This window comes from Diceros bicornis, chromosome 19, assembly GCF_020826845.1.
Source record: "Diceros bicornis minor isolate mBicDic1 chromosome 19, mDicBic1.mat.cur, whole genome shotgun sequence".
NCBI lineage: Eukaryota > Metazoa > Chordata > Mammalia > Perissodactyla > Rhinocerotidae > Diceros > Diceros bicornis.
In genome coordinates this window covers 52,274,048-52,301,412 of record NC_080758.1, presented here as the reverse complement: position 1 = coordinate 52,301,412, position 27,365 = coordinate 52,274,048, and the positions used below count along the sequence as shown (strand labels likewise).

General features: G+C 47.5%; 2 protein-coding genes across 3 annotated transcripts in view; one reads left to right on the top strand and one right to left on the bottom strand.

Moving 5' to 3' along the window:
- LOC131418749 (ral-GDS-related protein-like) overlaps positions 1 to 27,365 on the bottom strand; it is a 393,378-nt gene that overhangs the window by 159,253 nt on the left and 206,760 nt on the right. The window lies entirely within an intron of this gene.
- The window catches only part of LOC131418225 (ral guanine nucleotide dissociation stimulator-like), a 29,757-nt gene continuing 13,176 nt past the window's right edge, over positions 10,785 to 27,365 (top strand). Inside the window, exon 1 of the mRNA XM_058562217.1 lies at positions 10,785 to 11,774. The gene's annotated coding sequence lies outside the window, so the exon portion shown is untranslated. The remainder of the gene's footprint in view (positions 11,775 to 27,365) is intronic.

The following is a 27,365-nucleotide window of genomic DNA, read 5'->3' as shown; positions in this document are numbered from 1 at the left end:
GAGAGCTTGAAGCCATCCAGGTGACGCAGTGGTTCCCGAACATGCACCTTTTATCTGGCCCGTCTCCCCAGCAAGGAAGGAATAAGTTGTGGGTCAGCCACAGGCCAAGGATCTACACCAGGAGACCCAAGGTTAAGCCTGGATTCCAGCGCTGGAAGTGACCTTAGAGTGACTTTGCATAAGTCCCTTCCTCTTCTGTGGACCTCAGAGTTCTCAGATCCCTCCCAGCTCTGACGTTCTAAGACCCTCTGTCTTTGTCATGGGCGTCACTCCTCACTTATTTGGCTCGTCAGCGCCTCCTGCCTACCTGATGGCCTACTTCCTGGGAAATGGGCTCTGTTTCACCATCCTGGAGCCCCTCCAGAGCACACAGGTGCCCTCTGCCCGGCAGGATATGTCTGTGTGTGTGTGTGAGAGAGAGAGACAGAGAGACAAAGAGAGAAAAGGAGGGAAGGAGGGAGGGAGAGAGAGACTACAGCCAGAAAGCTTTACCAAGCTGATCTTTCAAAGTCTTCTTTAAAAAATTTATTTGCCCTGGAGAGTAATGCACTCAGTTGGAAACATTGCTCCAAATTCCCACCAAACAGGCCTCTGCTGCCACACTGACAAACACACACACAAGCACACACACATTTTCAGTCAAAACTGACCAGTTTTGTGCTCCCCAGCACCAGAGAGGGCCCTGACCTTTGCACCCACCCCTTCTTTGGCCTACCAACCCCCAAAATCTTTCAAGGCCATATGCGACATGAACCCATACCCTCTTTGGCCATAAAATGACACATTATCTACCTGGATTCACTCCTCAAGCTCTAATATGTCACCAAGCACACTCTACCACAATCAGATCTTAAGGGTAGGAACTTCCATCTCTTTACTGTCTACCACAGAGCCTGATGTCCATTCATTCATCAAGCCCCTACAGAGTACCCACTATGTGAGAGGCAGAAGGGACAGAGTGATAAATGACTCTGCCTTCATGGAGGTCCCACCATGCCTGGTGGGGTACAGAAACCCAAGGAGCTGGCTTTGATGTGGCATGCTTACAGTGGGAAAGCCGTTGGAGCAGGAGGCATGGAGCACATTCTGGGATGAGAGTCCCCAGGAGGAGGCATTCGAGCTTGGTAGGATTCCACCAGGCAGAGAAGCCTAGGGATGGCAGAGGCACTCCAAACAGAAGCCCCAGCATGTGCAAAGGCCAAGAGGTGCTCAGCTCATGACCAGGGATCACTGGCTGGAGCCCCGAGTGTTGAGGGAAGAGGAGCCTGGGGAACAGGATTAGGCAGTGGTCAGCTGATCTTAGGCAGTTAGTGAACAAGTGAGTGAGTGAATAACACCCTTGATCATGATGCCACTAACTTGATACTGGTCCCTAGACCTATTCCCTGGTCCCTAGCAAGGACTCAGCTTGGTTTCAGGGATATGTGTAGGGCTAGGCTAGATCTCAGAATGAACCAGATGGTTTAGACACGGGACAAGCCCCCATCCCAGGAGCCATGTGGGAAGAGGCTACGAGTAGAGTGGGAAGACTGGCAAGTAGACACGCAGACCTGGGTTCTAGTCCTGCCTCTGCCACCTCCCAGCTGTGTGAGCTTGGGCAGGTGACTTGAGTTCTCTGAGCCTGCTTCCTCGTTCGATCCTATGAGGATGGTTGTGGGGACTGACTAAGGAAGCATGTCTGACAGAGCCTGGTGCAGGGTAGAAGAGGTGTGTGGAATCTGAAACTTTTGTTCAAACTCAAGTTCCAAGCTAATGTGACCATAGTTCAGAGCTTGGCAGCGGCACCATAAGATGGAATTGGCAATTTCAGATCTTTGAACATTCCAGGCAGAGCTGGCTTCAAGGGCGTGTGATGGGGTCCTATGCTCAGAAGGCCCCATGCTTGGGGCTTCAAGTTCTGTGGTTGCCACCTTGAAGTTCTTAACCATTTCTCTTTGAATTTGTGTTTCAGGAGTAACATCTGATGGAACAATTGAGCACGCCCCAGGGGAGTGGGACTCAGCCCTCATGTGTTCCTGCCTCCTGCTGCCTCCCTGGGATTGTTTCTCAGCTGCTCGCTCCCCACATGCTGGCACCCCAGAACCCATGACCTCCTCTACCCTCTGTCTGGGAGTAAATGGGTTGAGTCAGCCAGGAAGACTCACATCCCACCGTGAGTCACCCTCCACCCTCTGCAGGGGCCTCGGGGTAGGTGCAGAAAGGGTGGGTGCAGTGCACACCCAATGCTGTCTCAGAGCAGGGGGAGGAGACAATACCTGGGCACTAGGTGGGTGACTCAGCATGGGCCTCTTGCCCACCCCTCATCTAGGTACCAAGTGTATCATGGCACAGAGGTTAGAGGAGGTTGGAGGTTGATATTGGGGGGTCGCCTGTCTGCCATGGGTGGGTTGGTGGGCTGTGAGAAGGGGAGGTCGACTTCCCTAGGGCCTTGCATTTTTCCCTTGCCTCAGGCCCTACAAATCATGCAGCTGAACCTGGTTAGAATCTATGTTTCCATTTTCCCGTCCTCAGCTCAGCGTCCACGGTCCTCGTGTGACATGGCCAAATGGCTCTGAGCATCTGGTGAGCATGGTGAGATGAGGGGGGAGAGGCAATCACATCATTCGGCGCTGGGGTAGACAGCTGGTGAGGGGCATCTAAGGGACAGAGAGCCAGCGCCTCTCAAGCTTTAATGTAAATGGCAATCAACTGGGATGTTGTGAAAGTGCAGATTCTGATTCTGGAGGTCTGGGCAGGGCCTGAGATTCTGCATTTCTAACATGCTCTTGCTTCATGGACCACATTTTGAGTAGTGAAGTTCTAGAAGGCTTAACCTAGCAACAGTGTGGCCTCCAGACTGATGTCCAGTGAGCCCCTGTAGGAGCTCTTACAACAGTCAGAGGGAACGACTGCTTGGAACTGAGCCAGGAGCCCACACTATGATGACCTACCAGGACCCTGTGTCCTCGGACACTTCAGCTGATAATGTGGGAATGCTTAGTCAATGTGGTCATCAGCAGAGTAATTAAAAACTCGCCCATAAATAACCTCACTCAATCCTCACACTCTTGTCAGGCAAGTAGAGAAAGGCTGTTTTATAGATGAAGGAATGCAGGGACAGAGGATGGGGGGACGTACTCCAGGTTGCAACTGTCAAGTGGCAGAGGTAGGATCTGAACTCAGATCTGACTAAGGCCCTTCCCACTCTGCCAGCATCACTAACTTTAAGTTTGGAGGCTGGCCTAGCTGTGACTGGAAGCTGGCTCCCTGCCTGTCATGTGCCCCCCGATCCTGCAGGAGCCCGGAATGTGAGGTGTTGGGCCTGTGCCTTGGGCCCCCTGGCCAGCCTCATCTGCACCCCTAGCCAGCAGTCACCTCTGCCTTCAGCCGCTTGATATTGATCTCCCCATCCTCGATCTGCTGCTGTAGCTGCTTGGCCACTGTCTTCTCCGTCTCCACGATGTGCAGCAGGTGCAGGTACTTCTGCATCAGTGCTTCGTGCTCCCTGGCCAGGGTCTGGGAGCTGTGGACAGACAGACGTGGTAAGACACTGCCTTCTTGTCCCCCAGGGATCCAACCAGAAGTGGGGCTCCCCCACTGACTGCAATTAGGAGAAGGTCCTGACTCCCAGACTTGGTGCACAGGGCCTTGACCTGGCTGCTGTGCTGTTACGGACTGCTCTGGCCCCTTCTCCAACTCCTGTCTCACACTCTGACCTCTGGTTCCTCTAACTGATCCTGTTCTCTCCCCTCCCCCTCCAATCCACCCCACCCCCACCCCGGGCCTTTCTACAGGCTTACTCTCTTGTTAGGTGTGATGCATCTGGTGACTTTAAGTTAAAGTCAATGCTCAAATGGAACAACAAAACCTGGATGACAGGACATCTGTTTATAACATGGTTCACTGAATACTTTGAGCCCACTGTTGAAACCTACCACTCAGAGAAAGAGCTTCCTTTCAAAATATGACTGCTCACTGGCAAGTGCTGTGGTTCCCATGTAGAGACTGATGCTGGTGTGTGCCTTTCTCCACACACACACACAGAAGTTAGGAAAAGTCTTATGACTCACATAATAGAGGTCTCCCAGGAGAGCAGGTCCAGAATCTCAAGCAGCTCTGAAATGGCTTGAGGGAGCAAGGAAAGGAGCCTGGCCTGGGTTTTTATTGTGGTTGGGGGTTTTAAAGAAAAATATTCAATGACACTTGTCAAAGATGGTAAGGCATATTTTATTCAGAACCACTGTGATACGTAGAGACCACCATGATGGGATTCACAGTGGGGGAGAAACGAGATTGGGCTCGCCTCTGAATGCAGCATGGGCGAGTGGGAATTCACGGCGAAGGCAGCATGGTGGGGGTCAGGGCATGGAAAATTACTAAGAGAAAAAACAAGTGTTGGGTTACTGGCTAACCTGACCTAACAGGATTCTTACGGAACACAGGCCAGAGTGATCAGACACCACCTGAGGGATGGTGGAGGAAGAGGAGGAGCCTGAGCAGATGGCCAGGGCGATCAGACATACGGGTGTGGGTTCTGGTTAAACTGACTTAGCAAGGTTCTTGCTAAAACTGGATTTTACAAGGAAGTGCACAGACAGGCCTACAAGAAGATTCAGGAGCCTGACTAAAGTTTGGTCAAAGCAAGAAATCTTTGCCAGGGGTGAGACCAGGGCAAGAGTTCTGCACACAGACAGGGGATTGTGTGGTTGGATCCAAAGCCAATGCCAGAGAAGGGAGCCTATGGACTTTCTCCTCAGCTTGTCCAGGTGTGGACACGAGGGGAAGAGGGAGAGGAGAGGCGTAAGCTGTCAGCACACATCAAAACGTGTGGAGTCTGACCGCTCATTACAAGGACTAACATGCGTACAAAAATATGCATTCTCAATGGCTTGTTTTTATATAAACATTTTTTTTGGTTTTTATATAAGCATTCACAATGGCTTGTTTTTATATAAAGAAACACCAACAGGAAGCTCAAGAATGATCAGAACTGTGTACTGGGGGTGGCTGGAGTAACAGCGCTGGAGGGGACCCAGAAGTGTTGGCAGTGACTCTTCTGAAGTTAGACTTTTCTATCTTACAGATCTATCTAATATAAACAGAAATTTACACATACCATGTTTTCCCATTTAATAGTTTTTCTTTAATTTTAACTTTTGTACATAGGAAACCATTCTAAGATTTAATTCCTTTAGCACACTAACGGTTACAAAAGAGTAAACCAGAGGAAATGAAATTTTCATATCGCTTGCTAACTAAAAGGGCAAGGTGCATCCTAGTTTGTCCTTCCACTGTATCTCACACAGGCAGTATTTTCAGGAATCAGTGGCATATTATAACGCAACAGGGGTTTGGGTTTAGCTCCTTAAACATAGTAGGATTAGTTTGATTAGTTTTCTTCACATCAATTAAAATAGAAATTCCATTGCTTTAGCTTTTTAAATCTCAGTGTTCTCTAGGGACATGCACACGCAAACACTGATGTAAAGACGAAAACTGCACCTGTAAACTTCAACACATTCTTTTCACATCTTGAGAGTCTCTTGCCTAAAAGGGACAAAAATTCTATTTAGTTCCACAATTTTCTTGCCTTACTGACATTAGATCTCTCCATCAATTCACATTTTTAAGCCCAAGAAACTCGAAATGTTATTTGTTATATAGGAAATAAAATTACAAGGTGCTAAGGGAAACCAGAGGCACAGGGCTGCACTGTTCAATCGATACAGGAATCCAAAGCAAAGAAACACAAATATTGGAATCAGGACAGATAAGCAGCCTGCTTCCCAGGGACAGAAGGAAAGCCACATTCAGAAAGTTAAACACATTCTAAACTCTCCTGGTGGGGACAGAAGCCCTGAGTGGGTCAGTTCCTGGTGCAGGAGGGTGGGGACACCTGAGCAGCCACAGGAATGGACTCTGGGAGCTCACACACCCTCCTCCGCCCGGGGAGGAAGAGAAGGGCTCCCTCTCTCAGCTTCCACTCTCACAAGTGAGGAGACTCTCGGCAGGATGCGGTTTAAGGTTGTGACCCAAATGAACCCTAAATTCATAAACCCTAATCCAGACACAGAACTCTTGACTTCACAGACTTTCCCAAGGTGCATAAATTACCCTCTGCAGGCACCTGCACTGTGGGTGCAAAACTCCACCCTACGTGTAGACACAGGCCCAAGGGGAGCACAGGGACAACCTCAGGAAGGGCAGCAACTCCCTCCCCCTGTGCAGGTGCCTTCCCAGCTTTCCAGGGCTCTGCAGCTTCTCTCAGCAGAAAGGCTCCTTCTGCAGTGGGTATGACCAGGGAGGACATCCAGGAAGAACGTGTGGGCCCTCAAGTACTTCCCTGTGCAGGCTCAAGGGGGGCTTAGCTTAGAGACCCTGACCCCAGGCTTCTGCTCCCAGTCACGTCGCTTTGGACCACAGTGATCTTGTAAATGGCACAGCCCAGTGTTTGAAGAATCCAGCAAGGTCACACAAACCCACGGTTTATGTGGAAAGGAGGGAAGAAAGTTATACAACATTTTTCTGGTACAATGAGAAAAGCCACATGTATTTATTAGTTTCAGAAAATATTATTAATTGTTATTTCCATGGCAAAACACTGTTTTATAAACAATTAATCATACTTAACACTTTTGCTGTTCAAACGTAAGCCCTGGAATTCCATTTGGAACACCCCATCCCAAAGAAAATAACTGACCTCAGAACAGGACTACACACGCTCAAGGGGGAAACCAGAATTTTTAACACATTCAATGTAATATTAGAATCTTTTATTTTTTTCTGAAGTACCTATTTCTTGCCTCTTTGGAAATATTTTATACTGCTTTTCAAGGCCACTGATTACATAAACTTTAACTTTTGAAAACCTGAAGCTCCACTAAGTGAGTAAATCTTTTCAAGGTGACAAACCCAGGGAGGAGCAGTGCTGACAGGCCAGAACACCCAAGAAAGATTGCACAGAGGAACCTCCACTCCAAGGCCTTCCCGTAGGATGTCTGTGCCAGGAGAGAGCCTGGGAGGGGCACAGGGACTTCATACGAAGGATTCCAGGCAGCCATTTTCTGCTCCCCTCTCGTGGAAAAGAGCCACAGACTCCCCAACACCCCGCTGCCTCCGCCTCCCCGCCCACGCCCCAGCGGCCTTGGCCTGTCAGGCCGGCGCCCCAGCCCCGCCAGCGCACCCCTCCCCTCTGCTCCCCTCCCCAACGCCCCGCTGCCCCCTGCCCCAGCGGCCTTGGCCTGTCAGGCCGGCGCCCCAGCCCCGCTGGCGCACCCCTCCCCTCCCCTCCCCAACGCCCCACTACCCCTCGCCGCCCCCCACCCGCCCCAGCGGCCTTGGCCTGTCAGGCCGGCGCCCCAGCCCCGCCAGCGCACCCCTCCCCTCTGCTCCCCTCCCCAACGCCCCGCTGCCCCCTGCCCCAGCGGCCTTGGCCTGTCAGGCCGGCGCCCCAGCCCCGCTGGCGCACCCCTCCCCTCCCCTCCCCTCCCCAACGCCCCACTACCCCTCGCCGCCCCCCACCCGCCCCAGCGGCCTTGTCCTGTCAGGCCGGCGCCCGAGCGCAGCGGGCGGAGTGGAAGAGCGTCCAGACCCGCAGGGAGCGGGCTGTCAGAGGCGCCGGTCTCACCACAGGCGCCGCCACCCGCTCTGCTCGAGGACCATGCTCCGCCCCGCGGCCCCGCCCCAAACCGCGCCGGCCAGTCCTGGCGGCCGAGGGCCCAGGCGAGCGCAGCCTCCCAGGCCGCCCCGCCCAGGCACGCCCTCACCCGCGTTCTTCTTTCCGCTGCCCTGGAGAATGAGCGCCACGCGACGGGCAGCCGCTGGGGCCAATCCGGCCGAGCAACGCGGGCCAGGCCGGAAGTGCAGGCAGAAGTGCGTGGGTCGCCATCTTGGCGTACGGCAGGTCCCTGCGTAGAGGGCCTGCCCGCACAGTCAGCTCCCCCGCGGTCTGGGTCGTTTGCTCTGAACACCGCAGCAGCGACCTATCGGGGCAGCGGAACAGACGCGTTTGGGCAGCGCGACCCTGGGCGGGCGCGTTGGCCGGCATTTTGCCTAGGCTCATGGGCGCAGCCATCTTGCTTTACGGCCGACGGGCAGGAGCGCGCCGCCATCTTGCCGTCCTGCAGGCCTCGGGGATCAGCTCCACGTCCCACAGAGTGTCGCGGCGAGCCCTTACCCTTGTGGCGGTCCCGCTGTGGGGTGGTGAGGAGGGGGCCGGAGCATGGCGGCGCGATAGCCTGAGGCCCGATAGCCTGAGGCCCGGGATGGTGATCGCTGTGCGGCCGCGAACTGCTCCCATCGCCGGGCAGCAGGAGAAACCGCCGTCTCCTTCCGCAGGTAACCGGCCGCTGCCGCCCAGTCAGCACCCCCGCGCGGTCCAGCCCGAGGCGTGCGGCACTTTGTCCTCGGGCCGGTCCAGCGGGTGAGTCAGCGCCGGGCGCTGTGTGGCCTTGTCTGTGCCACTGTCTCTAGTCCGGGCGCCTCGGGCCACCACGGCCACTGGCACCCACTTTATGGCCTCCACCACCCTCTCACCCCCACCCCGCGGCCACCCTGGTCTCCACTGATTCCGGCTGGGGCCAACAATGTCGAGAAACAGGGTGTTCTGGAAACGCTCTTCCTTAGGTCACTATCTTTTTGCATTTGCTGTGACTTTTCTGCTCTTCTGATGGCATGGAGCCTGCCTTGATCTCTGCGATCAGGAATGCGGCTGAGCAAATGCAGCTTGTACCTCTTTGATGGACGTCCCTCCCGGCGCTCTGTTGCTAGAAGGGTCCTGGCAGTGCAGAAGGGTCCTGGCAGTGCACAGAAAGGTGGCTCTGTGCTGGAGGTGAGTCCTGGAGAGGCATCTGACAGCATCCTGGGCGGAGCAGGGCGCAGCCCATTCCTCACGGGGAGGCTGACCCTTCTGGCCAGGCTGACCCTGTGGACTGGGACTCTGCATGTGACAGCATCCTGGGTGGAGGAGGGCACGGCCCACTCCTCACGGGAAGGCTGACCCTGCGGGCCAGGCTGACCCTGTGGACTCGGACTCTGCATGTGACAGCATCCTGGGCGGAGCAGGGTGCAGCCCACTCCTCGCGGGGAGGCTGATGGTGCGGACTCGGACTCAGCATCTGACAGCATCCTGGGTGGAGGAGGGCGCGGCCCACTCCTTACGGGGAGGCTGACCCTGCAGACTGGGCATCTGACAGCATCCTGGGTAGAGCCAGGCGCAGCCCACTCCTCACAGGGAGACTTACCCTGGGGGCTCAGGGAAGGAGCTTCTCTCTCCACCATCTTCCTTGGGCTCCCACAGCGGGGTGAGGGGTTTGCCTTCCTCCTGGCCTGGCTCCCTTCAGGAGGGCTTCTGGAATTCAGCCAGTTCACCGAGTCCTTTGGACTCCACACTGGAGGTCCCAGAACAGTGCGCTGAAGACATTCTACTTTGAAAACCTGGCAGATCCTTTTGTTTCGTGTTGCAGGTTGTTATTGAAGTTTGAAAGACCTGAATGGCACTTGTTGTCTGTAATCTTATTGAAAGTTTACAGTGGTTTGTTCTAAGTCGGAAGTTGTTACAATCTATCCAAAGAACTAGTAACATGAGCTTGTTTCAGAGGTTAGCCACCATGCTTTCTTGACAGTTTCCTTCAGAGCCTGTGTCCCAAAAGTTTTGTTACTGTTTTTGAGAATGAGGCAAAGCACTGCAGAGAAGGCTGCTCTTGGCACGTGTGGTGGTCTAACGTGGTCTGGGGGCAAAGGAGGTGGGGGTCCTTTGGTAACTAGTCACAAAGCATTGAGAAAGGTTAGAAGGTCATGTTGCTTGAAACTCCCTGAGGACCTAGTATCCACCTGGTCTGGTCCACAGCGGCCTCAGGGGGCTAGATGACCTCAGGTGGAGCAGACAGCCCTCGGGAGAGACTCCCTCCAACCCCCCGCCCCCACCCATGTGCATAGTTTGGTCTAAATAGAGATTTTACCTTAATGAGGAGAAGAGATGATGAAGTGTCTTGGTCGGTGTCTTGCAGGGGCTGCTTGCTTTGTACAGGGAGCAGCTTTTCTCCTGGTAGTGGAAGGACAGGAGGAACACGGAACTGCAGCTCTTGGGGCTGACCTCCTCTTGGCGGCGGTCTTGCATCCTCAGCTGCTTGCGCAGAGCTGGGGCCAGGCGCCCTGCTGAGTGCCTGGGAGGCTCTGCTGGCCGACCCCTGGCCTGGCTTTGAAATGGGGGGACCAACCATCTCTGTTTTAGCAGCCCAAGTCCTGCATCCCAGGGACAGCAGGAGGTTTGGGCAGCCATGAGCTTCTAGGAACTATGTCCGGGGCTTCCTGAAGCCTTTCTTGTTGTCTTGATGCCATCCTGTGCTATCTGCCCGAGCATCTGTGTCCCTACAGGGCACTTACCACAGCCTGGGAGGAGGTCCTCCCCTTCCTTTCTTCTCTGCCCTACAGATGGTGAGCTTCTTAAGGTAGACAGTGGGTCTTTCATCTTTCTATTCCAGTAATAACTTGCAAGCAGAAGGTGCCTTAATCTTTACTAAAGAGTCCTTAAATCTTTACTAAAGGTTTAATGGGCAAAGTCGCTACAGATTTGGGTGTCCGCAGAAACACTTGTTTTGCTTTCATAGTTGATCATTTTAGGGCGAGACATTTAATTCTTTCTTTCTAATTACTTTCTCATTTATCCTTGCAGGCTCTGCATAAAGAGCTCAAAATGTGTGGTCCAGTGGTTAAAAGCTGTTCACAGGGATGACTGGACCCCACTAAGCATTCTTTCATCTGTAGCGAACATTTCAGCAAAAAAAGCTCTCGGAAAGGCTGGAGGATCAGTACTACGTGCACAAACCTGCGGCCGTGCCCTCCATCTTCCACCTGACTGAGAAGAGGGGGCTGAAGGCCCTGGCCGCCCCAGGAGAAAGGACACCAGGAAGGCCGCCGGGGGCCTGAGGGAACATGTGAGTGAGGCAGATGGGAAAGGAGCTGCAGGTTCATCGTCGTCCTCGAGGGAAAACCTGAGGGCCTAGCCGGGGTCCCGCAAGTTGAAGCGAGCCCCTCTGCAGGGTGAACCCGCAGCCAGGGCTGCCCGGGAAGCCGCCAGTCAGAAGCGGGCGCAGAGTCTCTGGAAGGAACTCCAGGAGACAGTGTGGCCTCCACAGCATCAGGCAGCCAGGGAGATGCAAACACGTCTGCTGTAGATGCTGGCGATGAAACCCCCTCTTCCCAGCGAGGGGCTGCTGGGTAAGAGTGGCATTTCCGTGGGTGACTTTACCCCCAGGATCTGGGGCGTGCAGATTTATTGGCTGGTTTCCTTCTTACAGTTTCTCCTCAGTGTACACTCGAGAGAGGCCATCTGTCCCCCAGAGCCTGTCGAGCGAAGGAGGCTGAAGAGAGACGCGGAGCCCAGCTGCAGCGGGACCAGCCTGAGGCCTGACGAGGGCTTGGCCCAGAGCCCCCAAGTTCATCATTCACAATGATGCCTCAGAAACCCTCCCAGAGCCCCTCCACTCCAACAGACGTCACCCCGAAGCCAGCCGCAGAAGCTGTGCAGGGCGAGCACAGCGACACCGGCCCCACGTCCCTCAGCGGGCTCATCCTGTCAGCACTGGGGGCCCAAGAACTCCTCGACTCACTGCACTCCTACTGCTTCTGCTCCCGGGGGAACAGGAGCATGGGTGCCGCCTGCAGGGGCAGGTGGAGAAGAACGGCGAGCTGAAGAGGGGCAGCCGCCGACAGCCAGGTGCAGACGCTGCAGGAGGAGCTAGATGAGCTGAAGGGAGGGGGCTCCCTGCCTTAGCAGCCTGCTGCCCCCAGCCAAGGTCAGTCCCGGGGCTCGGGGCTCCCCCACTGCCTGCTCATCATGAGGGGTTTCCTGCTATGCAGCAGACGGCCCCTGAGCACTTCTGTGTGCAGCATGCCTGCTGCTGTCTTGGGAGAAGGCTCTGCTGGTAGCCGCCCTTCGTAGACAGGGAGCCCAGGTTGCAGAGCTCACCCCGCTTGCTCTAGGGCACTGGAGAGGCAGCGGTAGCTGTCAGGGTTTAGCAGGTGGGAAAGGAGGCATTGCAGGTCAGCTGTGAAAGCCAGACCTACCCAATGAATGGTGCCTGGATGGTTGGTTTTCCACTTGAACAGGAGAAAGTCAGCTTCTGTTGCATCTCTCACACAAATGTAAATTCCAATGAGTTAGGATCTAAATGTGAAATAATATCGACATAATAAACTATTAGAAAAGTTATGGGAGACTCTTAAAGTAATGGGGAGGTTCTTTCCATTCATGTTTTTAATTAATTAATTTATTTTATTGATGTTTTAATAGTTTATAACATTGTGAAGTTTGGGGTTGTACATTTTTGTTTGTCCATCACCATATATATGTCTCCCTTCACCTCTTGTGCCCACCCCCCACCCCCATTGCCCCTGGTAACACAGTAAACCATGTGTTGGTTTACATTCCACATATGAGTGAGATCATACAGTGTTTGTCTTTCTCTTTCTGGCTTATTTCACTTAACATAATACCCTCCAGGTCCATCCATGTTGTTGCAAATGGGACGGTTTTGTCTTTTTTTATGGCTGAGTAGTATTCCGTTGTATATATATACCACATCTTCTTGATCCAATAGTCAGTCGAGGGACACTTAGGTTGCTTCCACTTCTGGGCTATGGTGAATAATGCTGCAGTGAACATAGGGGTGCATAAGCCTCTTTGGATTGTTGATTTCAGGTTCGTTGGATAGATTCCCAGTAGTGGGATGGCTGGATCATAGGGCATCTCTATTTTTAATTCTTTGAGGAATCTCCATACCGTTTTCCATAGAGGCTGCACCACTTTGCATTCCCACCAGCTGTGTATGAGGGTTCCTGTTTCTCCACATCCTCTCCAACATTTGTTGTTTTTGTCTTGGTGATTATAGCCATTCTAACGGGTGTGAGGTGATATCTTAGTGTTGTTCTGATTTGCATTTCCCTGATGATTAGTGATGTTGAACATCTTTTCATGTGCCTGTTGGCCATCTGTATATCGTCTTTGGAGAAGTGTCTGTTCGTTTCCTCTGCCCATTTTTTGATCAGGTTGTTTGTTTTTTTGGTGTTCAGTTGTGTGAGTTCTTTATATGTTACAGAGATCAACCCCTTGTCAGATGTATGTTTTGCAAATATTCTCTCCCAGCTGGTGGGTTGTCTGTTCATCTTGATTCTGGTTTCGTTTGTCTTGTAGAAGCTCTTTAATCTGATCAAGTCCCACTTGTTTATTTTTTCCTTAGTTTCCCTAGTCTGGGTAGGCATGTCATCCAAAAAGATTCCTCTATGACCAATGTCAAATAGTGTGTTCCTTATATTTTCTTCTGCGAGTTTTATAGTTTCAGGTCTCACCTTCAGGTCTTTGATCCATTTTGAGTTAATTTTTGTGAATGGCGGTAGCAGATGGTCCACTTTCATTCTTTTGCATGTGGCTGTCCAGTTTTCCCAACACCATTTATTGAAGAGACTTTCCTTTCTCCATTGTATGTTCTTAGCTCCTTTGTCAAAAATTAGCTGTCCGTATATGTGTGGTTTTATTTGTGTACTTTCAATTCTGTTCCATTGATCTGTGTGTCTGTTTTTGTACCAGTACCATGCTGTTTTGATTACTATTGCTTTGGAGTATGTTTTGAAGTCAGGGATTGTGATGCCTCCAGCTTTGTTCTTTTTTCTTAGGATTACTTTAGCTATTTGCGTCTTTTGTTGCCCCATATGAATTTTAGTATTCTTTTTTTTATTTCCGTGAAGAATGTCATTCAGATTCTGATTGGGATTGCATTGAATCTGTGGATTGCTTTAGGTAATATAGACATTTTAACTATGTTTATTCTTCCAATCCACGTGCATGGGATATCTTTCCATTTCTTTATGTCGTCATCGATTTCTTTCAATAATGTCTTGTAGTTCTCATTGTATAGGTCTTTCATCTCCTTGGTAAGATTTATTCCTAGATATTTTATTCTTTTTGATGCAATTGTAAATGGTATCATCTTTTTGAGTTCTCTTTCTGTTAGTTCATTATTAGCATACAGAAATGCAACAGATTTTTGCAGATTGATTTTGTACCCTGCAACTTTGCTGTAGTTGTTGATTATTTCTAATAGTTTTCCAATGGATTCTTTAGGGTTTTCTATATATAAAATCATGTCATCTGCAAATAGTGAGAGTTTCACTTCTTCGTAACCTATTTGGATTCCTTTTATTCCTTTTTCTTGCCTAATTGCTCTGGCCAAAACCTCCAGTATGTTGAATAGGAGTGGTGAGAGTGGGCAGCCCTGCCTCGTTCCTGTTCTCAGAGGAATGGCTTTCAGTCTTTCCCCATTGAGTATGATGTTGACTGTGGGTTTGTCATAAATAGACTTTATTATGTTGAGGTACTTTCCTTCTACACCCATTTTGTTGAGAGTTTTTATCATAAATGGATGTTGTATCTTGTCAAATGCTTTCTCTGTGTCTATTGAGGTGACCATGTGGTTTTTATTCTTTGTTTTGTTGATGTGATGTATCACGTTGATTGATTTGCGGTTGTTGAACCATCCCTGCGTCCCTGGTATAAATCCTACTTGATCATGGTGTGTGATCTTTTCAATGTATTGCTGTATTCGGTTTGCCAATATTTTGTTGAAGATTTTTGCATCTATGTTCATCAGCGATATTGGCCTGTAATTTTCCTTCTTTGTATTGTCTTTGTCTGGCTTTGGTATCAGGGTGATGTTGGCCTCGTAGAATGACTTAGGAAGTGTTCCATCTTCCTCTATCTTTTGGAATAGTTTGAGAAGGATGGGTATTAAATCTTCTTTGAATGTTTGGTAAAATTCACCGGAGAAGCCATCTGGTCCTGGACTTTTATTTTTTGGGAGGTTTTTGATTACTATTTCAGTCTCTTTACTTGTGATTGGTCTATTCAGATTCTCCATTTCTTCTTGGTTCAGTTTTGGGAGGTTGTATGAGTCTAAGAATTTATCCATTTCTTCTGGATTGTCCAATTTGTTGGCATATAATTTCTCATAGTATTCTCTTATAATCCTCTGTATTTCTGTGGTATCCATTGTAATTTCTCCTCTTTCATTTCTAATTTTATTTACTTAAGCCCTTTCTCTTTTTTGCTTAGTAAGCCTGGCTAAGGGTTTGTCAATTTTGTTTATCTTCTCAAAGAACCAACTCTTTGTTTCATTAATCCTTTCTACTGTTTTTTTGGTCTCAATTTCATTTATTTCTGCTCTGATTTTTATTATTTCTTTCCTTCTGCTGACTTTGGGCTTTGTTCTTTTTCTAGTTCAATTTAAGGTTGCCTATTTGGGCTTTTTCTTGTTTGTTAAGGTGGGCTTGTATCGCTATGTGTTTCCCTCTCAGGACCGCTTTTGCTGCATCCCATGTGGTTTGGTATGGCATATTTTCATTTTCATTTGTTTCCAGATACTTTTTGATTTCTCCTTTAATTTCATCAATGATCCATTGGTTGTTCAGTAGCATGTTGTTTAATCTCCACATTTTTGTCACTTTCCCAGTTTTTTTTCATGGTTGATTTCCAGTTTCATAGCATTATTGTCTGAAAAGATGCTTGTTATGATTTCAATCTTCTTAAATTTATTAAGGCTTGCTTTGTTTCCCAACATATGGTCTATCCTTGAGAATGTTCCATGCGCGCTTGAGTAGAATGTGTAGTCAGCTGTTTTTGGATGGAGTGCTCTGTATATGTCTTCTAGGTCCATCTCATCCAGTTTTTCATTTAAGTCTACTATTTCTTTATTGACTTTTTGTCTGGATGATCTATCCATTGATGTAAGTGGGGTATTAAGATCCCCTCCTATTATTGTGTTGTTGTTAATGTCTCCTTTTAGGTTTGTTAATAGTTGCTTCATGTACATTGGTGCTCCTATGTTGGGTGCATATATATTTATAAGTGATATGTCTTCTTGGTGGAGTGTCCCCTTTATCATTATATATTTCCCTGCTTTGTCTCTCTTAACCTGTTTTATCTTGAAGTCTACTTTCTCTGATATGAGTATGGTAACACCTTCTTTCGTTTGTTTGTCATTAGCTTGGAGTATTGTCTTCCATCCTTTCACTCTGAGGCTGTGCTTGTCTTTAGAGCTGAGATGTGTTTCCTGGAGGCAGCATATTGTTGGGTCTTGCTTTTTAAACCATCCTGCCACTCTGTATATTTTGATTGGAGAGTTCAATCTATTTACATTTAGGGTAATTATTGATATATGAGGGCTTAATGTTGCTGTTTTGTCACTTATTTTCTGGTTCTTTTGCATTTCCCTTGTTTCTTGTCCCATTTGTTTCGGACTGCCAATTCAGTTTTGGTTCTTCTGTCTTATGACTCTTCTAGTTTTCTCATTGTTTATCATATGTGATTTTGTGTTGATTATTTGTTTAGTGGTTACCTTGAGGTTTGTATAAAAAATCTTGTGTATGAGATAGTCCATTATCTGATGGCCTCCTATTTCCTTATACTAAGTCAATTCAATCACTTTCCTCTTTGCCTTCTAAGTCGTTCTTGTTATACCTTATTCTATCTTGTGTTGTGGTTGTGTGTTTACAGTGATAAGGTTAAATTTATTTTTGGTGAATTCCTTCCTTTGATCTTTGATTTTGGTATTTAAGTGGTTGCTAACCTATTCTGGTAAAGATCTACTATTTTTCTGAGTTTGTCTACCTATTTTTCTCCTTGCTCCAAGCTTTGTATTCCCTTTCTCTTCTTTTTTTCAGGCCTGAGGGCCTTCTTGAGTATTTCTTGTAGTGGGGGGTCTCGTGGCCATGAACTCCCTTAGCTTTTGTTTATCTGGGAAAGTTACTGTTTCTCCATCATGTTTGAAGGATATTTTTGCTGGATAAGACTATTCTTGGCTGAAAGTTTTTGTTTTTAAGTATTTTGAATACATCATTCCAGTCTCTCCTAGCCTGTAAAGTTTCTGTTGAGAAATCCGCTGAGAGCCTGATGGGAGTTCCTTTGTACGTTATCTTTGGTTTTTGTCTAGCTGCCCTTAATATTGTTTCTTTGTCATTGACTCTGGCTAGCCTTACCACTAGATGTCGTGGAGTGGGCCTTTGCCTGTTGACATATTTGGGTAATCTGTTGGCTTCGCTTACTGGTATTTCCTGCTTCTTCCCCAGATTTGGGAAGTTCTCAGCTATTATTTCCTTGAATAGGCTCTCTGTTCCTCTTTCCCTCTTTTCTCTCTCAGGAATACCTGTAACTCTTATGTTACATTTCCTAATAGAGTCAGATATTCCTCGGAGACTTTCTTCATTTCTTTTTAGTCTTAGTTCTCTCTCCTCTTCCATCTGGAGCATATCTGTATTCCTATCCTCTATAATGCTAATTCTTTCCTCCATGTTGTCAGCTCTGTTCTTTAAAGATTCCAGGTTCTCCTTTATCTCCTCCATTGTGTTCTTCATCTCCATCAGCACTGATTGGTTTTTCTTTATGATTTCAATCTCTTTTGTGAAGAAACTCCTAATCTCATTGAATTGTTTGTGATGTCTTGTATTTCATTGAGTTTTTTAATGATAGCTATTTTGAAATCTCTGTCGTTTAGGTTATGGATTTCTGTGTCTTCAGCGTTGGTTTCTGGGTGCTTGTCATTTTCCTTCTGGTCTGGTGATTTCCTGTACCATTGCATTGTGGTTCCTGTATTGGCTTTGTTTTTCCTCATCCTGGAAATATCTGGTTGCAATTTCCACCCGCTGCCACTGTGTGGGGGTAAAGGGCTGTGTAATCTGTGCCCCCTGCACTCTGCCCTAGCTGTTCGCTTTGATCCGCAGGGTCCAGCTTGCGGGCGGGGGAGGTGCTCTCTCTTTTGCCTGCTGGGTCCGTGGTGTGGGGGGCTTCTCGTTCGCCCCTCGGTATCCGCTCTCCTGGGGTGCTCAGATGTTGATGGTACCCCGTAGCAGTTCTGAGTACTCTGTGTGGGAGTTTCCCACTGGCGGAGAGAGCCGGAAGGGCTATGGTTTCCCCGCAGAGGGCTGCCCCTATCCCCTCACTGGGAGCCATGTGGACTGGGATCGCTGATCTGATGGGGAGGGAGAAGAGTTCTCCTTACCTCTCCTCACTTCCTCTGGGGGCCTAGCACGTTCCTCTCTGAGATGTGCAGCAGTGTGGATCTTTCTGATCTTGCTTTTCACTGTCTAGGATTCTGTTGTTGGTCTGTGACTGTTCCTTTTGTTGTATCTTATCGGGGGAAGAGTTTACGGGAAAGCTCACTCCGCCGTGACGCTGACGTCACTCCTCCCATTCATGTTTTAATGAATATCCTTGAACTGAAGTCATTTTGAATATTTTAATAATTTCTTTAAAATTTTAAACATCTGTTTGAGTAGAATACGTTCACTTTTGTAAAAATTAAAACTACAGAAATATATAAACTAAGAAGTGTAAAAACTCCTATTTCTCACCTATCTCCCAACTTTTGTCCTTGTCCATGGTAAAATTTGGTGCGTCATCTCCTAGACTGTTTCCTGTGCTTTACATACATATTTCTCCACCTGTACAAATAGGTTAGATATATTTTTGATGTATTTATTGGCTATGTTTCTGATTTTCCCACTCTTTTACAGTTTAGTAGTTGTAAACATTGGTTTCTCGATATTCCTTACGTACTGAGGGTACCATCTTTTGCCTGTTATACATCCATGGAAAACATTTCCCTACCACATTGTTTATTTATTGATTGATTTGTTTGTTTCTTTCTTTCTTTGTTTTTTTGCTAACATCTGTCAATCCTCCTCTTTTTGCTGAGGAAGACTGGCCCTGGGCTAACATCCATGCCCATCTTCCTCCACTTTATATGGGACGCCACCACAGCATGGCTTGATAAGCAGTGCATCGGTGCGCGCCCGGGATCCGAACCCCAGGCCACCACAGCAGAGTGCATGCACTTAACCCCTACGCCACTGGGCTGCTCAGCCACATTGTTCATTTAATCTGGATCAGTGCTTGTCTTTCCAGATGTCAGTAACACGTCAGGTGGGAAATGGCTCTATGTGACAGGCTGTTCAGGACCTCCTGGACCCCCGGGGCAACAACCATTAGGACAACACAAAGCTAGAAACAAAACCCATCCCGCGTGTTTCCAGATGCATCCTGGGGGAAGGACAGCTCCAGTTGAGGACCGCTGATGTCCTGGTCAGAGTTATCTGCTATGTTCTCCTATCACGTTAAAGCTGTTTCTGTAGTTTGTCATACCTGATGGTACAGTTTGGTGCCTTTGTCTGTTCCTCTTGGTCAGACTGCGCAAGGTTTCTCACTGTTACAGGTCTTTCCAGACAGCCAGCCCTTGACTCCATTGCTCAGGTCTACGTTGTTGTTCCTGCCTCGTGAATCCTCGCTTCGTTCTTCTGTCTTTGGTTTTATTGTGGTGTTGTTCTGGCTCCTGGAGGGAAGTGCTCAGCTTCTTCGTGTACAGGTGATATTCCCTGATACCTGCAGTGGAGGCTGTGTCCCTTCGTCTGTCCCTTTGTCCCCATGCCATGGATTTGCCTCATGCTGCTCTCCTTGCTGTTCATTTCTAAAGAGTTTGTCTGTCTGTCTGGATCCGCCCTTTAACCTGAGAGATTTAGAAGAGTGTGGACAGATTTTCAAGTGGATAGGTTGAGGGAGGGGAGCCAATATTTTGTGATTATTTTTTACTTTTATTGCTTGAAGGTCCAGTAATATGGTCACTTATAGATTTCTGCTTTGTGGACAATTTAGAGATTTCATTGTGGCTTAGCACACAGTCCATTGTGGTGATTGTTTCATTGTGGTTTGAGGAGAATGCATCCTCTCCACTAGTTGCTTACGTTGTTGTCCCTCGGGCTGAGGCCAGATCTAGCTTTTTTGTGTTCGTCAACAGATCTGTTTCCTAACTTACTGTATCACTTGACCTGTGGATTTCTTTTTTTTTTTTAATTTTTATTTATTTATTTATTTATTTTTCCCCCAAAGCCCCAGTAGATAGTTGTATGTCATAGCTGCACATCCTTCTAGTTGCTGCATGTGGGACACGGCCTCAACATGGCCGGAGAAGCGGTGCGTCGGTGCGCGCCCGGGATCCGAACCTGGGCCGCCAGCAGCGGAGCGCACGCACTTAACCGCTAAGCCATGGGGCCGCCCCATGACCTGTGGATTTCTAAGAGAGGTAAGGTAGGTTTCCCTGTGATTCTGGAGGTGCCTGTGTCTTCTTGTTTGTCCAGTTTTGCTTTATGTTTCAAGACCATATTGTTGGGTGCATAAGTGTTCCTGACAGCAACACAGAAAACCCCTTTTTGTCCATTTAAAATCTTATTTCTTTATCTCCTCATTTTCAACCATATTATATCCCTTTATTTTATGACTATATTTCAACTCAACTTGAGAGCCTTTGTCTTTTTATAGAGCAATTTCCTCCATTCGCAATCGTGATTATTGATAAACTGGAAGTTGAGTCTACCATTTAATTTAATTTTTAATTTGTTAGGTTTTCTCATGATTTTTCTATTCTTCTAGTGGGTGTCTTTCAGCTTTTAGGAACAACAGTTTCTGCCTTTCTTTCTGGAAATGGTTAGAGTTGATCAGTTCCTGTGTTCTACACTCTCAGCTCCTCACCTTCCACTCCCCAGCTTGAGACTGTCTGATCACAGTTCTGTGTTCTTATTTTCCCCATCAAGCAACCATGGTTGGGTGTAAGTATACGTTTTATCGGTTACTTTGTTCACCACTATTTATTGTATGCAAATTTTTCCTCCTTTTTGGAAATATTTGATGCTATTTTGGAACTCATATGACAGTGAAATTTTGAGAGGAGTCGAGTCTGAGATACTCCTTAGGTGCTGATGCTGGGGAGCTAGCACCTAAGCTCTTGAAGTTGCATCGGTGTGTCTGCAGAGTGAGGATGAGGTCAGAGATGTTTAAAAACGTGGAATTGAATGAGGTTTCCTGGAGACACTGCAGCTGTGGAAGGGCCCCGGGCCCAGCCTAGGAGCAGGCAGTGTTTGCAGAGGTGTAGCTGAAGAGGGTCCAGGAAAGGGGACTGAAATGGTGGAGCATGAGGTTGCAGGAGCCACGAGGGGAAAAGGGTATTGCAGAAAGGAGGGGTGCTCAGCTGGGTGGGATACAGCTCTGATCAGAATGGAGAGAAGATGGCTGGACTTGGCCACGTGGGATCACTGGTGACCTCAGTCTCCTTGAGAGGGTGGGAATGAAGCTGGGTCTAGAGTGGGGGAAGGGGAGCCATGGGAGGGCAGTAGGGATGAGGCCCTTTACTTAAGAGGTTTCGCCATGAAGGGGAGTCGGGCAAGTGGACAGTAGCCAGAAGGGAGCATGGGTCCAAGGGAGAGTTTGTTTGTAAGGTGGAGATGAGCTAGCAGGTGCTGCAGGGAGGACCAGATGGAGAGGAGGAGGCTGAGGGCCCGGGAGGAGCGTGCTGGGCCCTGAGGAGGTGCAGGGCTGGGCTCCGCCGCCTGGGGAGGCGCAGAGAGCAAGAGGACAGCTGTGCTAGTGGAAAGGGTGCCCTGCGCCTCTGCTCCTGTATTCCTGGAGCGTGAGGTGGGCAGTGGCTGGGAGTGGAGGGGCGATGCAGGAGGTGTTAGGTGAGCGGCAGGGGGAAGAGGGGGAGGAAGAGAGGGCGCCCTGGCTGGGTCTCCATGGCCCACCCAGAGCCCCCCACTGGGGTCCCCGGTCACCAGCTGTTGTCTCTCTTTGATGTCTTCCTCAAATTTTGGCTCTCTTGATGGTTCCCAGGGCTATTATGAATTTGTTCATCAATGAAGGAATCTTTCGGTCATTTTTTAGGGATTTTATGTCAGAGGGGCTCTACATATGTTTATTCAGTCCATCATCTTTACCCAATCACTTTGTTTTTGGACAGAGTCCATACAACAGAGCAGCCGGGCCAGTGGCCTGCGGGTTCCAGGGTTCGGGGGGTTTGCCCTCCAGAAAGCCGGTGCTGATTGGCATTCTCACAGGACGTGGTGCTCTGTCCCTGAGCCCGCTCTAACTCTGGGTGTCTCGACGTTGTAAATCCTGGGGCAGTTCTGTCAGGGCCCATCGTTGGCATTTCTGTGACCAGTGAGGGTGAACATTTTCCTTGTTCATTATCAGTCACTTGCCTGACTGTGCTGTCGCCTGCCTTGCTCACTGAGCTCCAAACCTTCCTGGTGGAACCAGGACGTTCACTCTCTATCCAGTGTGATTGCACGTTCCCTCAGTGTGCCCCTTGAGTACTTGCTTCAAAAATATCTGCTTTCTTCATATTCTTTGATTCCTTGTATATATAATCTAGATTTAATCTGGAGCTTTAAAAATGTTTTATTGTGGAAAACCTTGAACATTCACAAATTAAACAGAAAAGTGTGATAGCCCCCCATGTCCCCATTACCCAGCTTCAACATTTATCAGTGTTCTGATATTCTTGTTTCGTGCGTATTTCTACCCACTCCCTACCTTCCATTGATTAATTTTTAATTAATAGATTGTTTTTTAGGAAAGTTTTAGATGGACAGAGAAATTTAGCAGATAGTGCAGAGCATTTCTCCCTCCTCCCCTGCGGTTTCCCCTACTGTTAACATCTTGCATGACCACCTGTGTTAGTGCGGTTCATTCCTCACAGGTGAGGAGCTGATGCTGCTACAGTGTTCGTAACCAAGTCCGTAGTTTACATTAAGGTTCGCTGTCTCGCTGTCATGTACTTGGAATTTGACAAATGCATAATCTCATGTGTCCACCACGACAGTATCCCACAGAAGAGTTGGATTGCCCTAAAAGTCCGTGTGCTCTGCCTCTTCGTTCCTTGCCTCCCAACTCCTGGCAACACTGATCTTTATAGTGTTTCTATACTTTTGCCTTTTCTAGAATGTCGTGTAATTGGAATACATGAAAACTATGGAACAGAGTATATAGCCTTTTCAGGTTGGCTTCTTTCACTTATCAATATGTATTTAAGGGTCCACTATGTCTTTTTGTGGCTTAATAGCTCATTTCTCTTTTTTTTTTCCCTTTTTGTATATTGAGTTAAAATATACATAACAAAAAAGTGTGCCATCTTAACCATTTTTAAGTGTACACTTCAGTGGCGTTAAATACATTTACACTATTGTACAGTCATCACCACCATTCATCCCCATAACTCTTATAAATCTGAAACCCTATACCTATTAAACAATAACTCTCCCTTCTCCCCTCCCCCCATCCCTTGGCAGCCACCATTCCACTTTGTATCTCTTATGATTTTGACTACTCTCAGTTCCTCGTGTAAGTGGAATCATACAGTATTTATCTTTTTGTGACTGGCTTATTTCTGTTAGCATAATGTCCCCGAGGTTAATCCATGTGTGGCATATTGCAGAATTTGCTTCCTTTTTAAGGCTGAATAATGTTCCTTTGTGTGGATATACTACATTTTGTGTATCCATTCATGCGTCAGTGGACACTTGGGTTGCTTCCACGTTTTCGCTATTGTGAACAATACTGCTATGAACATGGGTGTACAAATATCTCTTCAAGGCTGTGCTTTCAGATCTTTTGGATGTATCTCCAGAAGTGGAATTGCTGGATCACGTGATAATTCTATGTTCAATTTTTTGAGGAACATCCATACTGTTTTCCATAGCGGCTGCACCATTTTACGTTCCTGTCAACAGTGTACCAGGGTTCTAATTTTGCCGCACCCTGGCCAACACTTGTTGTTTTCTGTCTTTTCCATAGCACTCATTTTAGTGGGTGTGAGGTGGTGTCTCATTGTGGTTTTGATTTTCATTTCCCTAATAATTAGTGGTGTTGAGCATCTTTTCATGTGCTTATATGACATTTGTAAGTCTTCTTTGGAGAAATATCTCTTCAAGTCCTTTGCCCATATTTGACTTGGCTTGTTTTTTAGTTGTTTAGTTTTAGGACTTCTCTGTATATTCTGGATATCAGTCTCTTGTCAGAAACATGATTTGCAAATATTTTCTCCCTCTCTTGGGTTGCCTTTTTACTCTGTGGACAGTGCCTCTTGATGTACCAACTTATAAAATTTTCATGGAGTCCAATTTGTCCATTGTTTTTCTTTCGTTACCTGTACCTTTGGTGTCATATCCAAGAAATCATTGCCAAGTCCGCTGTCGTGAAGATTTTGTCCTATGTTTTCTTCTAAGAGTTTTCGTGTTTGAGGTCTTACATTTATGTCCTTGATCCATTTTCAGTTAATTTTTGTATATGGTGTTGGATGGGGTCCAGCTTCAATCTTTTGCATGCGGATATCCAGTTTTCCCAGCACCATTTGTTGAAAAGAAACCTTTCTCCGTTGCGTGGTCTTGGCACCCTTGTGAAAAATCACTTGACCGTATATGTGAGGCTTTGTTTCTCGGCTCCCTATTCTATGCCATTGGTCTCTATGTCTGTCTTTATGCGAATACCATACTGTTGATTACTGTAGCTTTGTGGTAAGTTTTGAAATCAGGAAGTGTGAGTCCTCCAGTTTTGTTCTTTTTCAGGATTGTTTTGGCTATTATGAGTCCCTTGAGAGTCCATGTGAATTTTAGGATGGGTTTTTCTATTTCTGCAAAAAAAATCATTAGGATTTGGATAGGGATTACATTGAATCTATAGATTGCTTTGGGTAATATTGACACTTTACCAATAGTAAGCCTTCCAATCCATGAACATGGGATATGTGTCCATTTATGTATGTCTTCTTTAATTTCTTTCTGAAATGTTTTGTAGTTTCTATGGTGCAAGCCTTTCACCTCCTTGGTTAAGTTAATTCCTAAGCATGTTATTCTTTCTGATACTATTATAAATGAATTGTTTTTGTAATTTCCTTTTCAGAGAGCTCATGGTTCGTGTATAGAAATGCAACTGATTTTTGTGTTGACTTTGTATGCTGCTACTTTCCTGAATTCGTGTTAGGTCAAACGGCTTTTTTTTTTTTTTTTTTGTGAGGAGATCAGCCCTGAGCTAACATCCGCCAATCCTCCTCTGTTTTTTGCTGAGGAAGACGGCCCTGGGCTAACATCGGTGCCCATCTTCCTCCACTTTATATGGGACGCCACCACAGCATGGCCTACCAAGCAGTGCGTCGGTGCGCGCCCGGGATCCGAAGCAGCGAACCCCGGGCCGCCGCAGCGGAGCGCGCGCACTTAACCGCTTACGCCACCGGGCCGGCCGCAGGTCAAACGGCTTTTTTGTGGAGTCTTTCGTGTTTTCTACATATGAGATGATATCGTCTTCCAACAGAGACCATTTTACTTCTTTCTTTCCAATTTGGAAGGCTTTTATTTATTTATTTTTATTGCCTCATGGTTCTGGCTTGAACTTTCAGTACTGTGTTGAATAGAAATGGTGAAAGTGGGCATCCTTGCCTTGTTCCTGATCTTAGAGGAAAAGCTTTCAGCCTTCTGTCATTGAGTATTATGTTTGCTGTGTGTTTTTCATATATGGTTTTTGTTATGGTGAGGCACTTTCCTCCTATTCTAGTTTGTTGAGTGTTTTATCATGAAAGGGTGTTGAATTATGTCAAATGGTTTTTCTGCATCCATTGAGATGGTCATGTTTTTTCCCCTTCATTTTATTGATGTGGTATATTACACTGATCGATTTTTCTATGTTGAACTCCCGTTGTATACCAGGAATAAATTTCACTTGGTCGTAGTGTATAATTCTTTTAATACGCTGTTCAATTCAGTTTGCTAGTACTTTGTTGAGGATTTTTGCATCTATGTTCATCTGGTGTAATGGTCTGTAATTTTATTTTCTTTTAGTGTCCTTGTCTAGTGTTGGTATCAGGGTAATGCTGGCGTCGTAAAATGAGTTTGGAAGTGTTCCCTCTTTTTCAACATTTGACAGAGCGTAAGAAGGCTTGTTTTTAATACTTCTTTATAGGTTTGGTAGAATTCACCAGTGCAGTCATCTGGTCCTGGGTTGTACTTTGTTGAGAGATTTTTTTTTTAGATTTCTTGAAATATTAGTCACATATAACATATGTAAGTTTTCGTGTTCAAAATGATGATTTGTGAAAGGATTACCACAGTACAGTGAGTTAGCACCTCCATTCCCTCCCATAATTAACTTCTTTCTTCTAGTCATCACTTTTTTTTTTTTTTTGGTTTTTTTTTTCCCCTTTTCTCCCCAAAGCCCCAGAAGATAGTTGTACATCATAGTTGCACATCCCTCTAGTTGCTGTATGTGGGACGCAGCCTCAGCATGGTCGGACAAATGGTGTGTCGATGCGCACCCGTGATCCTAACCTGGGCCGCTGGTAGCGGAGCACACGCATTTAACTGCTAAGCCCTGGGGCTGGCCCAGCTGCTATTTTTTTAAGTAAACTTTCTTTTCCTTTCTCCCTGTCTTCTCTTCTGGTACTTTAATAATGCTTATCTGTTTCTTTTCACGGTATCCCGTAATTCACACTGCCTTTCCCCGTTCCCATCCATTCCTTTTTTACTTTTTGCTTCTTTGACTGGATGATTTCAAATGACACATCTTCTAGTTCACTAATTATTTCTTGTACATGGTTGAATCTGATTTTGAAGCTTGCTATTGAATTTTTCAGTTTAGTCATTGTGTTCTTCAACTCTAGAATTTCTGTTTGTTTTTCCTTAAAGATTTCTGTTTCTCTGTTGAACTTCTCACTTGCTCATGTGCTGTTTCCTTATTTCATTTAGTAGTCTATCTGTGTTTCCTTATAGTTTTATGAGTTTCTCAAAGAGGGTTGTTCTGAAGCCTTTGTCACATAGTTCCTATATCTCCATTTCTTGGTCGGTCATTGGAGTTTTATTCTTTTTCTTTGGTGGTGTCATGGGTCTTTGAGTATTCATGATCCTTGTGGCCTCCATTGGTGTCTGCAAATTTGAAGAAGTAGGCACCTCTTCCACTCTTTACAGACTGGCTTTAGCAAACCAAAGCCTTCACAGTCAGCCCATCTAGGGGTCCTGGGTAGGCCATCTGGTGGTGTCCAGGGGCAGGCTTGCTGCTGGAGTCCTTGGGCAGCCTGGTACTGGGGTGAGTGGAGAGCTTGGGTCCACGGTATTGTGTCTGGCCCTGGGCACAGCTGGGACCCTCAGTTCATGAGTAGCTCCACTGGAGCCTGGTTTGGCAGGTCCTGATTGAGAGCCTGCAGCCACAGGAGTCATCCAGGGCCATGGGAGTTGGCCAGTGCTGGGATGATCTGAGAGCCTTGGTTCACGGGAGCCTGCCAGGAGCCTGGCGCCATGAGAGACAGCTTGTGCTGGGGTAGGCCAGAAGTCTGGATTCCTGGGAGCCTGCTGGGGGCCTGGTGCCACAGGAGCTGCCTGAGGCTGCAGGAGCCAGCAGGTGCTGGGTCAAGATGGAAGCCTGGGTGCATGGGAGCCTGCTGGTGCCTGGTGCCGTGGGAGCTGCCTAGGGCTGCCTGAGTCAGCAAGCACCTGGGTGAGCAGGGGGCCTGGTTTTTGGGAGCCTGCCAGGA